This window comes from Hypanus sabinus, unplaced genomic scaffold (assembly GCF_030144855.1).
Source record: "Hypanus sabinus isolate sHypSab1 unplaced genomic scaffold, sHypSab1.hap1 scaffold_386, whole genome shotgun sequence".
Lineage (NCBI taxonomy): Eukaryota > Metazoa > Chordata > Chondrichthyes > Myliobatiformes > Dasyatidae > Hypanus > Hypanus sabinus.
Window position 1 is genome coordinate 121653 of NW_026781276.1, and position 16019 is coordinate 137671.

Sequence of the window (16019 nt, forward strand, 5' to 3'; positions counted from 1 at the left end):
TCATCACTTTAAAATAAAAGATCAAATAATGCGACAGGCAAGAAAACAGAGTTTTCAGATTCAGTGAGTCTGAGCTCCGTTTTTACGAAGATTATCCAAAAGAAGTAATGGAACAAAGAGCAAGATTTGCTTTGGTAATGAAACAAGCATATGATAAGAAATGATTTCCCTCTTTGAGTTACCTGACAAGAATGAAAGGTTTTCCTCCTAATTCTTCCCCATGTACTTTCTTTGACCCAAAAGTCGAGCTGGATTTTGTCCAGGCTATACCTGTCACCACCACTGACGTTACTACTGAATGAACTATCTGAAAAGCTGTTTGTTTATCTGTATATTACTCACACTACGAAAAGAAGATATATGAAGGCTATTTGGATATTTCATTGACAGATTAATAAAAGAAGAAAAGAAAACCTGCTCATCATTACATCCTATTGGATTTTTGTTTGGAAAGAACATTTACGGATCAAGTTTGACTGTTTAAATGGTTAATTACATATTTGACTGAGAAAAGAGGACAATAGGATTTGTTCCTTTTATCTAATATTTGGTTTGATTTTTTTTGTTATTTCTTAAATTACTAACTGGTAGTTTTTTTTCTACCAACAGGGTTTCTTTTTATATATTTATCTGGGAGGGTTAAGTTACTATGATTTTACTAATTAATATTTCCATCAATTTAGATCAGTTAAGTATACTATTAACTTTTTTAAATCTGTTTTATTATAGCGCCCTATAACTGAATTTAAAGTTTTCTTAGGGATTTAAAGCTAAACTTAAGATGGGGCTGGCTATTCTCTATAAGAGATTATGTTATTTTGGTTCTTTTACTGTTTAACACATGATAGAATGTAAACACTCTCCTTTGTTGAGACTTTACTGTCTTTCTTGCAAGGTCATTTTATTTATTTTATGTACTGGCTGGGGGGAGGCAGAGATGAGAACAACAGAGTGGCCCAAGTCTTTGCATCTATCTTAGTTCACTTGCCTTTTTTTCAGGCTTTTGGGAGGGTGGGTGGGTTTAAAGTTAGGAGTTTTTTTTTCCCCATTGGGTGGTTCCAGAGCATGCGTGTTTTCTATCTGGCTTTATTCTTCATCACTGCCATCTTTGATAATCCTGTATTGGTATGTGTTCTGCACATGTATAAAGTAAATTAGAATAAAATTATAGTATGGCAGTTAAATGGATTCATGTAATCATTTGGAATATACGTGGTTGGAATTATCCTATTAAACAAAAAAGACTTAAAATTATTAATCGGTTCCAAACTGATATAATTTTTGCTCAGGAGACGCATAACAAGGCAGGAGATCAAAATAGATTTCGCTGGTGGAATGGAAAACAGCTCCATGCTACTTCTCAGAGCAAAAGTAAGGGTGCGTCTATCTTTATCAAATCTAATATATTTACTCAAGAGGATAATGGTCCTCATTAGGTCAGATTCTAATGGTAGATTTTTAATTGTTAAAGGAGTGACTTGTAATAGAAAGGTTGTTTTGGTTAATTTGTATGGTCCTAATTTAGATGATCCTGCTTTTTAAAAAAAAAAAATATCTGCTTTACTGCCAGATTTAAATGAGTATATGTTGTTAGTGGATGGGGATTTTAACTGTTGCTTAAATCCTATGACTGATAAGAGCTCAACTAATCAATGACTTCCAAATCATTTTGCATCAGTTATTAACTCTTTTTTGACCAATTTTGTGTTGATCGAATTATGGAGGCATTTACACCCTGATAACAGAGAATATTGTTTTTCTTTCCATGTTTATAAAATATATTCAAGGATTGATTATATTATAGTTGATCCCTGTCTTTTGCCTAATGTTAAAAACTGTGACTATGACACTATTGCTATACCTGAACATGCGCCTTTGAGTTTGTCCTTTGAATTTGATGATGACATTTTTGGCCGTCCACCATGGCACATGTCTCAGACTTTATTGCAAAGCTCTGACATTATCAGTTTTATCAAAAGCCAGATTAAAGAATTTTTTACTTTTTAATGATATAAGTGGTATGTCTAAATTAATTATTTTGGATACATTCAAAGCATTTTTAGGTGGTCAGATTATTTCTTATTCAACTAAACTTAAAAAACAGGCTAAAGCAAAATTAGATAAAATTTCAAAACAAATTAAAGATTGAGATAATATCTATGTGACTTCCCCTAATATTGATATTTTAAAAAAGAGTGGAACTTCATTCATAATATAACCTATTATTAACTCATTCAATTGAGGGTTATCTACTTAAGTTAAAGACCCAATTTTATACACTTGGAGATAAAAATAATAAACTACTTGCAACTCAATTAAAATCAGCTGGAGCCGAGAGGCAAATTTTGAAAATTCATAGAAAAGATGGTACCCTGGCTCGGCATTATGAAGAAATTAATACAATTTTTCAAGACTTTTATACTGAACTTTATAAATCTCAATGTCCAGTGGACTCTTCTGAAATGAATGTTGTTGTTTTTTTACAAACAATTGCTTTTCCTAAAATTTCTGTTGAGGATCAAAAAACTCTGGATGCCTAAATTACTGAATCCAGAATTCATAAAGCTATTTTCTCAAGGCAGTCTGGTAAGGCCCCGGAACTTGCCGGTTATCCTGTAGAATTTTATAAAAGATTTGGAAAATTGCTTTCTCCATATATGTTGGAGATGTTTAAAGAATCTTTTCTGAAAAGTGATTTACCCTCTACTTTTTATGAAGTTTCTATTTCTTTAATTCTCAAAAAGAATAAAGATCCTTCTGATTGTGCCTCATACAGACCTATTTCATTATTGAATGTTGATGCTAATATTCACTTAAAGATAATGGCCAATCTGTTGGAGAGTATTTTGGGTAAAATCATTTTTAAAGATCAAACAGGCTTTATAAAGGGTCATTATTCTTTCTCAAATATTCGGAGATTATTTAACATTATACATTCACCTTCTTCTAAAACTCCACAATGCCTTATATCTTTGGATGCTGAAAAAGTATTTTATTGAATCGAATGGAAATATTTATTTAATACTTTAGAAAAAATTGGTTTTGGTATTAATTTTAATAATTGGATAAAAATGATATATAAAGCTCCTATTGCTGTTGTTATCACTAATAACTGTAGGTCTCCTTTTTTCAGCTATCACGGGGGACAAGCCAAGCTTGTCCATTAAGTCCTTTGTTATGTAAATTAAGATTCCAGCCCCTTGCTATTGCTCTTTGTGAAGCCGAAAATATTCATGGGATTTTTGTGAATGAGACCATGCACAAGATCTCTCTTTACACTGATGATTTATTGGTATATATATCCAAGCCTGAATAATCTATTCCTGCTTTGCTAAAATTATATGACTAAATCAGAGACCTTTCAGGATACAAAATAAATTTTAGTAGAAGTGAATTACTTCCTTTAAATGAATCTGTCTCTATATATGATAATATTCCTTTTAAAGTTATGGATTCTTTTAGATATTTAGGGGTTATAATTACTAAAAAATATCAGTATCTTTATAAAGCCAATTTTCCTCCTTTAGTGGACTTTTTTAGGTTTGTTTTTACAAGACTGTTTAATGTCTTTTTCACAGTTAATAGACAAATATGATATCTCTAATACACATTTTTCAGATATTTACAGGTTGGGAATTTTTTACATGATTTTTTAACCAATTTACCCCTTGGCCTGCTCTTTAAATTTGGCTTATGCTATTTTTCAGTTTAAACCTTGTCAAAAACAATTAATAGTAATCCTTTATAAACAGTTAATGAATCCTCGCATGTCACCTAATGATAGGGTTCAACACACCTGGGAAGTACAACTTCAACATTCACTTTCAGATAATCAGTGAAAATTTATTATTTAGTCAATAATTCACCTATCTGCACATGCCATATCTAAATTCAGTTTAAGATAGTACACAGGGCCCATATGTCCAAAGATAAATTGGTGCATATTTTTTCTAATATAAGCCCTATTTGTGACAGATGTACTGAAGAAGTAGCTACTCTAACTCATATGTTTTGGTCACGTGCAAGTTTAAACAATTTTTGGAGGGATGTGTTTGGAATATTATCTAAAGTTATAGATGTGGATGTTCAACCTAATCCACTTACAGCAATTTTTGGGATTATTCCAGAAGAAGCAAGCAAAATGTCTGCTTCCGCCCAACAAAATTTTTATATTTATTTCAGAATATTCCTGTTTTTGTTTACTAAGAAGTTTTTTTGATTGGATTGGTTCTATTATTCTATCTTTTATTTGGGATAATAAAAGACCAAGAATTGGTAAATGTCATTTGCAAAAGTTGAAAAAGGATGGTGGTCTCACTTTGCCTAATCTATGAATGTATTATTGGGCTGTTAACGTGGTGTATGTCCTTCTGATTACATTGGGTTGATAGGAATGAACAGCCAATATGGGTAGACCAGGAACTGAGAGCTGTGAAACAGTTTTATTTAACTTCGTTATTCGGAGTTACCTATACAATTAGCTAACGTTGCTAATTTAAACCTATATCCTGTGGTTAAGCACTCTTTACAAATTTCGATCCAGTTCCGCAATTTTTTTAATCTTAAAAAGGTTAAACTTTGTAGTATAATTTATCATAATTACTTTTTTAAACCTTCTTGGAGTGTTGCAATTTTTTTTTTACTTTGGAAAAATAAAGGTATTAATTTGTTTTTGGATTTATTTAAAGAAGGCAGATTGATGTCTTTTGAACAATTTGTCGATAAGTATTCTCTCTTATATTCACATTTTTTACAATATCTTCAAGTTCGACATTTTTTACAAAAATATTTAAATAATTTTCCTTACATATTGGAGGCCGATTTGTTAGATACTATTATGAATATGAACCCCTCGTTGAACGGTTCTGTTGGAAGAATTTATAATTTATTATTACAAAGGGATAAGCGTCGTTTACTTCAGATTAAACTGGATTGGGAGAAGGAACTCAATTTCTCTTTTATATGGCAGAATTGGACATGGATTCTGAAGCTGGTTAACTCTTCTTCGATCTGTGCTAGTCATTCACTGATTCAATTTAAAATTGTACATTATTACCATTTGACGAAGGAGAGACTTCCGAAAATATTTCCCAATGTTAACAAGTATTGGGATAGATGTAAAAATGAGATAGCCATACTGACACATGTGTTCTGGTGAAGTTCTATATTAAAACAGTTTTGGAAGTCAGTCTTTTCGACAATTTCTAAAGCACTCAGAATCAACTTACAACCTAATAAATTGACTATGCTTTTTGGAATAATTCCTCAAAATATCCATGGTGTTTCTTACATTGACAGCTAGGAGGGCCACCTTGTTGAAATGGAAGTATATATCAGCTCCTACTTTGTCACAATGGCTCTCTCAGGTGATGCTGTGTCTTGGAGAAAATTAGAAGTCGAACCTTTGTACTTTTATTTGATTTTGAGAACAGATGGGGCTCACCTGTTCATTATTATCATTTCAGTTAACTGATAGATTTCCTCCACGATCTAAATGTAATTTTTTTTTGATATATCTTTTCTTTCTTTTTGGCGGTTTGATGTTTATTTTTAGAAGCTTTTTGTATGACGCACGGCTCCAGGGTTGTACCTCCAATGGGTTTCTTTTTTTTTCCCCTCACTTTTCATTCATTTAATTTTCAAAATTTTCAATCCTTAAGATAATTTTCTCTTTTATGAGGCATTGTTAGTGTTGTTACTTCAATGCTCTTGTGCTATTTTTGAATAATAATAATAATAATAATAAAAAGATATGAAAAGAATATTAAAGGTGAATATGTTCATTGGGAAGAAGGATGTGAGCAGGCTATATCTGCGGAACAGAAATGGGAACAACCACCTACCACGGGACAGGTGGGGACAACAAACCATTTAGAAATTGACAAGCAAGGATGCTTCCTACCGTGAGTACCACCCCTCAGGAAGAGCCCAATGTAATATTGACATTTGCTGCTATTCCAGTTCCGTTTATGATCGATATGGGGGCAGCTACAACCACTCTCAATCGGGAAATAGTATCGGAAAAGGGATTGCAGTTCTCAGACGCAACATTCACTCTGTCTGGGTTTGAAGGCAGGGAATGTATGTATTCACATAACCAGCCACTGGAGGTGGAATTCCACGGGAACCATTGTGAGGTTTCATTTACAGTCAGCACCCCGCAGTCGGGGGTGTAATCCAGCAGGGTGAGACTTGCTCTGTCTGTTGGAAGCTGAGATTCTCTGCACAGGCAATGGTGTCACCCTGTGACAGGTGAACAACTGACAGCTTCCCCAATTTCCGACCCCCCTTGTTGTGGGCACCTAATCCAGACTCCACTGCATTTGAACCCCTTCTGCCAGTGGTCGACCCCTACGTGACTCTGTGCTTTGACCCTACGGGGTGCTCAGCTGAGGAAAGCCAATGTTATGCACCCCTCGAGGGACAGAAGTTCCCGGTCATGGTGATTGGAGAGGTTAAAGGAAAAGTGGGCAGTGCATTACTGGCCGAATTTCCGGATTTCCTTTGGCGACAGACAGAACTGGTGGTTCCCCATAGCACTGTTAATGTTTGCCCTGGATTCAAGCCAAAGAGCCCAGAGTTCATTGCCTACACCTTGCTGAAACAAGCCTCCAGCACCGAGGGAGACTGGCAAGACTTGGCTGTGGTCCAACTCCGATACTGGAAGGAGTCTGAGGTGAAGGCGGGACATCTGGTGAGACACACTTTTAATATTGACCGATCCCAAGACGCTGTACCCCATCTCTGAGCAAATTCAGGCCATGAAGTCGGTCGCACCAACTGTCCCCCTGTCCAGATCACTGTGAAAGAAGGACAGTCTCTCCCATCCATTCCACAATACCCCCTCTAGCCCGAAGCAATTTTATGAGGATGGAAACTCTTTTGTAGATCCAGCAGGGAAACGATATTCTGGCTATGCGATAGTGACAGACAGTGAAATTGTTCAGCAAGCTTCTTTTGAAGCATCTGACTCCGCCCAGAAGGCTGAGCTGTTTGCTCTGACTCGTGCTCTGTTGCTGGGGCAACAGACTAAAGTGGGAACGTTTACACAGACTCCCGTTATGCATTTGGGATTGTACATGACTACGGGGCTCTCTGGGAACATGGAGATTCCTGACTTCCTCTGGCCACCCCATTAGTAATGCCACCTTTGTAAACAACTTACTCACCGCTCTGCAGCTACCTCGAGTTTTGGCTATTATGAAATGTGCGGCCCACACACGCATGTCCGACTGTGTCACTAAACACAATGCTCTAGCAGATCAAACAGTGAAAAGTGCGGCACAATCCTCAGTAGTTGCAGCCTCCTCGGGTTCCCCGTCAAGCAACCCTCCATGACTCAAGCAGATCGGGTTTGCCAGACATGTGGGAGGTACATAATTTTCAGGGGGACGCCTCTGAGGAAGAGCGCAAACTGTGGTCCCAGATGGGGGTGCCAGAAAGACCCTGACCTAGCTTTTTGGATTACCCCAGTGGGAGAGGTTTGTGTTCCTGCACAGTTTTTACCAATATTGGCTGATTATATACATGATTTAACACCCCTGGGAAAGGAGGGAATGGTAGCTAACCTGCACCCTGCACAGCGGGTACGAGTCCCTTGACAGGTGGACGTTTTTCTGTCTACAATTTGATTTTATTGAATTACCAATGGCCCACACTTTGTGGTGAAAGTATACAAAGGGGTATGTAACGAACTAGCTATCAAGCAACAATTCCACTGTGTACACCACCCACGGGCCGCTGGCAGAGTGGAAAGAGCCAATGACACTCTGAAGAGTAAATTGGCCAAACTAACGGCGGAGGCTGGACTCACTTGGTTGAAGGGCCTACCGTTAGCCCTATTCCACGAGGGTTACCCCATAGGGGAAAGCGGGGTTGTCACCTGTTCAAAACATTCATGGATGGCCCATGAGGATATCCTGGGGACCAAGACCTTGTGCACCATTGCTCCCAGAAAGCCTACCAGCAAAATTAGATATTGGGAGAGAGAGGGGGAGGGAGAGGGGGAGGGAAAGGGGGAGGGAGAGAGGGGGGGAGAGAGGGGGGGAGAGAGGGGGGGAGAGAGGGGGGGAGAGAGGGGGGGAGAGAGGGGGGGAGAGAGGGGGGAGAGAGGGGGGTAGAGAGGGGGGAGAGAGGGGGAGAGAGAGGGGGAGAGAGAGGGGGAGAGAGAGGGGGAGAGAGAGGGGGAGAGAGAGGGGGAGAGAGAGAGGGGGAGAGAGAGAGGGGGAGAGAGGGGGAGAGAGAGGGGGAGAGAGAGGGGGAGAGAGAGGGGGAGAGAGAGGGGGAGAGAGAGGGGGAGAGAGAGGGGGAGAGAGAGAGAACACGAACGCACGCTGGAACTATTTGACCACACAGCGTGTTTACACTTCCCAGTTTGTTTCATTGAAGGAAGGATTATTCATCCATTGTATACCGAATGTGTGATTGTCACTTTGTTTGATCCATTGGAGTGGATCTGTTGGTTTGGGAGTGTCCTGTGAGGACCACTTGTGCTAACCCTTGCATGGGGGTGGTAATTCACTTGAAGAGGTACCCCTGTGACCAATCACTGTTGGTGATAATTCGTATAATCCAAATGGGGATTTTGTTGGAGTATCTCATGGCTACCACTTTTGTTAACCCTTAGCAGGATTCGGGTGTGCTCTGTGGTAAACACTTGTGAGAAGGGATATTCTGTGGAAATCACTGTCAGTAATACTTTGTGTGTTGGATCTGGATTGGGAGTACCTTGAGGAATCTAGCCGTGCGTTAACCCTTGCTTAGGTGTTCATTCCCTTTCAAGACTTATCCCTGAGATAAGCTAATTTTGGCAATATTTCATATGTGGATTTAGAACAACAATGGATAAGACCTACAGCGACAGTTATCCTGTTTTACCACCGTGGAATTTGTGGAATTCAATGTAGTTGCCTTCTCTCGACATTCACCTTGGATTAAAAATATCTCTCTCGTCATTTATTCCATGGCTTACCTGAACTTTCATGCTTCACCATCTCAAGACTTTAAGCTTGGTATTCCCTGAGCTCAGTGGTTTGGGAGTTATAGTTACACATATGTGTACTCATAACACCTTTAACTTTAGATTATTTTGCTTAAGTTGTTATAAAAGTAGATACTAATAAAGACAGCGCTTTTAACATCAAAACTCGAATCCAGGTGTTGTCTATAGCTGCTGGTTCATTTAAACCGTTACAGGTGCGTAACAGTGGTGTTTGTGTTTATGTCTTTGAGAGGGCTCACCCCAGCATCCAGTTAAGATTTTCCTGTCTCTGTCACACTTATGCCAAATGGGTAGAACTAGGGGCCCTGACATTCACAGTGTTTTGACAGATGTATCTCAGGCCCCCACCAAACAGAACTTCCTACACTGGGAAACATGCTTCCTGGCCATAACTGCAGGTGCCCAGCAGCGGAGAGGAATAACTGAGACTGAGCGATCTTTGATGATAGTTTTTCTCTCCTATGGCGTAGCCGGGAATTCACAGGAGATAATTAATTTGGCTACAGCACTTGAGGAGCTGGCCACAATACTGCAGGGGCCCTGACAGAAACACAGGCCCAAGTAACAGAAATACCCACTGAAAAGATTGCAATCTGGCAAACAGTCGTATAGAATCATACGGCTTTAGATTTTATCCCAGCTGAGAAGGGGGAGCTTGTGCTATTATTGACACTGAATGCTGCACCTTTATCCCTGATATGTCTAATAACACTACATCCCTCTCCGAGCACACTGCCTAGGAGATTGACAGCATCAAGAAAGTAGGGCAGGATTTACACGGGTTCACGGAAGGGTCGAAAAAGTGATCTTCGAAGGCCTGTTTGTAATATGTTGAGCATGATATTGCATTATGTCCTAATAGTTGTCCGTATCATTGTTATAATTACTGATGTATGCTGTTTTTCCCACTGAGAAGTCAAAGCTGTACTTGGTTGCTTTCTCTGTAAAAAATTACTGTTTTGTTGCTCATGTAATGATCAAAAAGGAGGGAATAATGAAGTACAGTTTAACACCGTTAAAAAATAACAGCCTGTTTTTCTGAAAGAAACTGCTGATGATCAACAGATGGACTAAGCCATGCTGAGCCATATTTCTTCTTGAGGGTAGCTAGCTAGGGTTTCAGGACTCTCATCACCTTGTGTGATCATGCGCAGAGATAGGACAGTTTCAGTCTGTTCTGTGTGTGTAAGCCATTATGACTATTTTGTCATTTGTCTTTAGGGCTCCAGCCTGTCATGTAGTAAATAAATTTGGTTCCAGCCTGTCTAGTGTGGGGAGTATCTGGATGGATATATCTGTGGTGAAGGGGAATTGCTAGTCAGTTAGTGGATTGGGTGGGAACAGTCATTGACTGTTCCTGTTTGAGTGACTAACTGAGTAAGCCCCAGATACTTGGAATAAAGAGTTTGTACTAATACAGTCTCTGAGAGACTCTCTCCGGATTTGACTTCCACAGAATGGGATTGGTTTCAAAGGGCTGGCCTGCTGGAAGAACAGTACCAGACCTGGAGTGATTGCAACTGGGTCTGACAGAGGCATAACTGGTTCTTCAGAGCACATACAGTCTCACTCCAGCTGTTTCCTACCTTCCCTTGTACAGGTATGTAATGTCTAAAGGACCAGTGTTTGAGTAAATGAGACTCACCAAACTTTCTCCTGACTGAATCACTGGAATCTCCGAGTCAGATGGGTTCTCTCCAGTTGATGCTCTCAGTCCTCGGGCTGGTTCACTTGTTGCTGTTCCCTCGTCTTCAGTCCTGGGTTTTCTTCCAATAAATCTCTCACTGCAGGTCTAACTTTAACATCAAAGATAATGAAGCACATTAACAATACAAAGGAGGACCAAACATTTCTGCTTAATGTTACTAGGAACAAAACTCACTGAAATTTAAACGTTGAAGGCAGATATAATGATCTCAGTGAACAATCTTTTATTGTCCCTCACATGACACAAAAGAATATGGGATAAGAAGGAGCCATCATTCAGTTATGGTAAGACATAAGGAACAGAATTAGGTGATTTGATCCATTTGATCTGATCCACCACTCAAACACGGCTGATTTTTATTCCCACACTATATTCCTGCCTTCCTCCTGTAACCCTGAAGCTACTTAGCAATCATGAATATATTAATCTCTGTCATAAATATACCCAAATCGCAGCCTCAACCAACCTCTCTGGCAACAAGTTCCACACTTCGGACACCTAATGGCAAAAAAAAATTCTCAACTGAATTTTAACTGGAAGCATCATTATTCTGAGACTGTGCTGTCAGATCACAGACTCTCCGCCTAATGGAAACATTGTCTCCATGTCCACAGTATCCAGGCTTTTCAGCATTTGGTAGGTTTACTTAACCATACATCCCTCCACCACCCCCACCATCCCTCTGAACTCCAGGTCCAGAACCATCTCTATCACTCCTGAGATTATTCATGTGAACCTCGTTAGCAACAACTGTACTGAACACATTTCCAGCAATAACAGACAAACTGGTTGCAGGATAATTGACAGGGAAAAGTTCTGCTTTCTTTACTGTTCTACTATCACAGATCGAGTCATTTCCATTTCCAGGTTAAATGTAATAAAAAGAAAGTGGAATTACCAGAAACACTCAGCAGGTAAGGAACAGCTACGGGGAGGGGAACAAACTTTACAATTCAGGTTAATGACGTTTTGTCAGAATGACTTCTAACATTTTGTTTTTAGTGCAACTTGAGATTCTGCCTGATTTCCACCGAGTGACAGACTGGTGACAGTGAGGGGTCCTCTCACACAGTTTGAACACCAAACTCACGGGTCTATTTCTGCTGTTGTAAACATGGAAAAGCCGGTCCGGAGACGTCAGAACACACCGCAGCTACTGAATTAATTATACAAAAATGACAAAGATAGAAGAAACAACAAGCACTTTGTCATATATACTTTGATCCTCACCAAATTTTTATCAACACACTATAGAATTTCCCATCCGGACACTTCACGCTTTGCATGGTAACTGCTCCGCCCGTGACTGAGAGGAACTGCACAGTCTTTTGGATCCAGATCAGTCCTCGGTAAAGCAGGCAGTGATATAAAAGATTCCCACAACCTGGGACGTTCTCCTTTCTCACCCACCCCAGTCCGGGAGAAGACACAACAGCCATAAAGCTCCAGGACATTGAGAGAAATGATTAAATTAAAGACGGTACTTAAGGAGTCCATTTAGAATGTGCTGACACAGAAAGAGCGTGCAAAGCAACTTGCAGGGCAACGTATAAACCAATTTGCAAAATCAGGATGAAACAATAGCTTGCTGATTAAAGAAGCGATACGGGTAACGGGAAAACATGCTTGACGGTTGAACAATAACGGTGTTAATGCGCTGAGGCTGATAAGTGGGCCAAAGGGTAATCACATTTGTAATTTTGTAATGAGATTAAGGAAGAATGTCTGCACCTCACATGGGTGCAACTCACAAAGTCGTAAACAAGTAGGGTATAAAAAACTGTGCAAAGTGTAATTCGGCACTCAATCTAGCAGGAGCTGGTTGGGTCCGACTCTGCAGACTCGAAAAATAAAGTTTACCGTTCTGCAAATTGCTGAGACTCAGTGTGTTTCTGACAACGATCAGAAACACACTGAGCCTCAGCAATTTGCAGAACGGTAAACTTTATCAGGAGGACCCCCGGGTAGCGATCCCGGTCTTCTCCGTCCTTACTTATTCCCGCACCCTTCTACTATAATAGTAGGCACTTACCCGGTGCGTCCTGGGGACTTCGTACCAGGTACTGTCCCCTTTTCCCCGTTTACCGCTCTGCGCTGTCCGGATATCACTCGCTCAAGCCGCGTCGGAGCGACGAGCAAGGAGTCAGGGACCGCCAAACTCGGCGGGGTGCACCGTCTCCGATGTCCTTCCTCGTGTCCACCGCGGCCGGAGTGTGGATCCCGGACGAGCCCCCACGTTGTCAGAAACACACTGAGTCTCAGCAATTTGCAGAACGGTAAACTTTATTTTTCGAGTCTGCAGAATCGGACCCAACCAGCTCCTGCTAGATTGAGTGCCGAATTACACTTTGCACAGTTTTTTATACCCTACTTGTTTACGACTTTGTGAGTTGCACCCATGTGAGGTGCAGACATTCTTCCTTAATCTCATTACAAAATTACAAATGTGATTACCCTTTGGCCCACTTATCAGCCTCAGGGCATTAACACCGTTATTGTTCAACCGTCAAGCATGTCTTCCCGTTACCCGTATCGCTTCTTTAATCAGCAAGCTATTGTTTCATCCTAATTTTGCAAATTGGTTTATACGTTGCCCTGCAAGTTGCTTTGCACGCTCTTTCTGTGTCAGCACATTCTAAATGGACTCCTTAAGTACCGTCTTTAATTTAATCATTTCTCTCAGGGACAAAAGCGAGGAGCCTCTGGAAGCGAGACGAGTTCGGGAAATTAATGGGACTCAGTAGCCAAAATCACACCACGTGATCTTGTGTCACAACGCGGAGGGCGGGGCGAATCTGCAACACACAGCCTCACGTGACCTGTCGGCGGGACTTATATTTAAATTCTGCAGAAACAGACAGCCTGGGCTCCTAGTTTGGATCGTTTAATGCAGATTAAGTGGAGTCGACACATTTCTGACGAGCCCAGATACCTGGAAAATAAATGATTAACTGGCCCTCAGTTCGGTGCTCACGGCCAACATCGGATCTCCCCGCTCGGGATCCGGCTCAGTACTTACCGATGGGAAAGTGATATCTTCGGACCCCAGACAGTGATCCCGACGGAAGAGACGAAAATCTTTCCCGATCACACGGCCGACCAACTTCAGCTCTGAGCGGAGAGGATAACACCGTCCACCCGGAGACTGTGAACATGCGCGGAGAGATTGTTACATCATCGGGAGGCGGGGCCCGGGAACAGACGCGCGGCATCTGCGGTTAAATGGGAGGGGCAAACGGGATCACGTGTCGGGATTGGTGGATCCCCCCCCCCCCAGGCAGAGACTCCAGCTACTCATTAGTCTGTGGAAAGAAGCAAATTTGCCGCTCACATCTCCTCTCACCTTAAATGTATTAGACATTTCAACCCCCAGGAAAAATATATCGTCTGTCCACTCTATCTATTCCTCTCGTAATCTTATAAACGTCCATCCAGTCTCACCCCAGCCTGCGCCGCTCTGGAGAAAACAACACAAGTTTGTCCAGCCTCTCGTTATAGCTCATGCCCTCTAATCCAGGCAGGGTCCTGGTAAACCTCTTCTGTGCCCTCTCCAAAGCCCCGACATCCTTCCGAGAATGGGGGCGACCAGAACTGTATGAAACACTCCAGATATGGTCTAACTAGTTTTATAAAACTGTGTTACGAACTGAAACGTTTTAGAAACGAACCAGCAGCAATAGAGTTCACACAGGAGTCTGTTTTTTTGTGTTAAAAACATTCTCTTTATTAGTGTATAGTAACTTAATGAAATAAAGGAAAGTTGACAGTGTTCGGTGTATATATGTGTCAATATAAATCCCAAAACTTTCGAGCCTGAGGGAACAAAGCTCAGAGTCTTGAGATGGTAAAGTAGGAAAGTTCAGTAATCTACGGAATAAATGATGGGGGAGAGATATTTGTAATCCAGGGTGAAACGTAGAGAAAAGGCCGTTACTTCAAAATAACCGTCGACGAAGTTCTTATCCGCTGAATCCGTCCACATACGAGTTATCAGCGAAAGTGACCTGTCACAGGAATACCGTCTTCCAGGGGTTACCACACAACATACCCCGGCAAAGGTTAACACAACATATTCCAAACCGCACTCCTATGGATTATACGAAGTGACAGCCACACACATTCGTTGTGTTTCCGTGTACCGATGATCAACCCACTCTTGTGGGCATAGGAGAGTTCCAAGCCTCAGCTGCGACTAACTGAAGCGATCAGCTTTTCCAGTCTCTCTCTCTCTCTCTCTCTCTCTCTCTCTCTCTCTCTCTTTACTGGCCGACTGCATGTCTTCAGATCGCTCTCTCTCTCTCTTATGGTTCAGTCCTCAGCCAGCGCTGTCAGCCTGTGACTGACGTCATCGCCCCGCCTCCTTGGAGTCTGAGATCCCTCTGATCATCGACACTGTTCAGGGTTTTGCATTTAACAGTGTACTGTCGCATACATTCGACCTACCGAGCTGCCAAGATGATCATCACTAATCAAATCTCACTGAGATTTCTCAGGTCCTGTTGAATTTATTGCCAAGTGCACAATTACGGGAAGGTACAGGTACAGAGAAACATTGACTTACGGCAGCATCACAGACAAGTACATTCAGATAACACACGGAACACAAGTTATACGATTCTCTGTCAGTAACGATCTGTAAATATGTTTTAAGTTATTAACGATATATAAAATACATTGTGCCATGATCAATAATAAGATGTGCATTTTGTGTCAATAACAGACTGGGAAATGTTGAATTTGCTCCCTGTCTCCATTCCTCCTGTAATCCACAACCAGCTCCTTTGTTTTTGTCACAATGAGGGAGAGATTGTTTTCTTGACACCACTGTGTCGGGGTGATGACTTCTTCTCTGTAGGCTGCCTCGTTATTATGTGAGATTAGGCCAGTCAGTGTAGTGTCGTCAGCAAATTTAGTTAGCAGATTGGAGCTGTGGGTGGCGACACAACTCATGGGTGCACAGAGAAAAGGAGGGGGCAAGAAGACAACCCTGTGGGGTATGTGTGCTGAGGGTCAGAGAGAGAGAGAGAGAGAGGTGAGCGAGCCCACACTTAACACCTGCCGGCGATCTGACAGGAAGTCCAGGATCCAGCTACACAAGGCAGGGTGAAGGCCGAGGTCTCTGAGCTTCTTGTCGATACTTCACGCCTTCGTCTGGCTACTGCTCAGCCCATGACTGCAAGGAACTGCAGAGTACTTTGGAGAGCAGAGACCATCAGAGAAACAAGCCTCCACTCCATGGACTCTTCCTACACATCCCCTCCCTCGCAAAAGCAGGCCATGTACTCAAAGACCCTCACAACCTGGACATTC

General features: G+C 41.3%; 1 protein-coding gene across 1 annotated transcript in view; it reads right to left on the bottom strand.

The window, feature by feature from the left end:
• Nucleotides 1-14208, bottom strand: part of LOC132388717 (zinc finger protein 850-like) — a 43813-nt gene extending 29605 nt beyond the window's left edge. Inside the window, exons 1-2 of the mRNA XM_059961102.1 lie at nt 13729-14208; nt 10647-10797 (exon numbers count right to left, since the gene is read on the bottom strand). The gene's annotated coding sequence lies outside the window, so the exon portion shown is untranslated. The remainder of the gene's footprint in view (nt 1-10646; nt 10798-13728) is intronic.
• Nucleotides 14209-16019: the final 1811 nt, after the last annotated feature.